General features: G+C 35.3%; 1 long non-coding RNA gene across 1 annotated transcript; it reads right to left on the bottom strand.

Moving 5' to 3' along the window:
• Nucleotides 1–383: 383 nt before the first annotated feature.
• On the bottom strand, nucleotides 384–1,106 carry LOC309690382. Its single transcript, XR_014271736.1, has 3 exons — nucleotides 1,048–1,106; nucleotides 568–759; nucleotides 384–465 (listed from the first exon to the last, which is right to left on the bottom strand). It is a non-coding gene; the product is annotated as an uncharacterized lncRNA (long non-coding RNA).
• Between the last annotated feature and the right edge of the window lie 275 nt (nucleotides 1,107–1,381).

Here is a 1,381-nt window from a genome sequence, read left to right as displayed (position 1 = left end):
ATTCAGTGAATCTGTTTTGTGAATCTTATTAGTGTACTGTAACTTTAATCTGGAATTACACCTTTTCAAACAAATTATTAAACTTGTTTTTTTAAGTGTTGTTTTAATCTACAGTTAAAATGGGACTTTTAATCTATAGTGCTTCAAGTAGTAAGTAGGTATATAACAGTATTATATAAGAAGGATTCCATTACAATGCTGCTCCTCATGTTGTGATTCAGCTGCAAATCTTTGCATTATATTCTTTTTGAATACCATGACTGTGGACTTTTCCCATCCTCCATCAGTGTGAGAAAGAAAACACAGGATTTTGCAGTTGAACAACAAGAACTTTATTGAACTTTATCTGAACATTGTTGTATATGAACATATGTGTGCAGGTGCATGCATGCTCGTGTGTGTGTAGCTATATTTGTGTGTCTTTATTGGCAGTCATTTTCCTTTCCCATCGGCAACACCGTCTGCCTGCAAAGACAAATGAAGAGAGGAGATTCTTAGTATTTGTTACAGTAACTCATTTCATCTGATATTTCATTTCTTGCTGGCTGTGTTACTCTGTTAACTTACATTCACTGGCACACCATCATTGCTGGACTGAGGCTCTTTAATGGCTTCAGAAATCTCCAACTTCCTAGTTTCATCTTTTTCCACCAGTGGTGGTTTATTGCTTTTCACAGGGTCCTCAGGAATTGGAGTACTCGCTCTTCTATCCATTTTCTTCTTCTTGTGAGGAGCCCACTTGACTAAGGACTTGCAATACTGTGTTGAAAGAGAAATTATTTTAAAAAATACATAAAATATAAACAAAAACATTAAATGCAGTTCAGATGTTTGGTGCACATAGCATGGCATGTTTCCAAAGACGCACTGCATACAGAGGACATCAGCACAATGTTGGAAGCATTAGTGATGTATATTACATAACTGGAATGTCCAGGGACAGGGATGAAAATTATGGAAGTTTAGCTATTTGTATTGTATCATTGGAAGGACTAAGGATTAGGATCATAACAAAAGGAAAGAATTAGTGGTTAGGATTGCACTTACCTTGAAACAAATCTTTGCCAGTCTGCTGTACTCTTATCACAGTCTGACGTTATTGCTCCTCCCCCCAAAGTTCATGATGAGTCAGATCCTTCAGCCAATCACACGATCTAATTTGCCAACATAGTTGATGGTACCAGTACTTGGAATGGAAGATGAGTCGTTTGGAATCTTTTCTATAATTAAAATAAACTAAATGTAATCAAATTAAATTAAAATAATATAATAACAGCTTTTGGGAATCTTGTTAGTGCAACATTTAACTCATTTGAAATCACAGTTTGTTAAAGTGATCTTTGATTCTCAAAACTCTTGCTGGTAGATACTCCAATAAAAT

Source organism: Aulonocara stuartgranti, assembly GCF_965226115.1.
Source record: "Aulonocara stuartgranti genome assembly, chromosome: 2".
Taxonomy (NCBI): Eukaryota; Metazoa; Chordata; class Actinopteri; order Cichliformes; family Cichlidae; genus Aulonocara; species Aulonocara stuartgranti.
The sequence above is the reverse complement of the archived record's forward strand: the minus strand, read 5'-3'. Positions and strand labels throughout refer to the sequence as shown.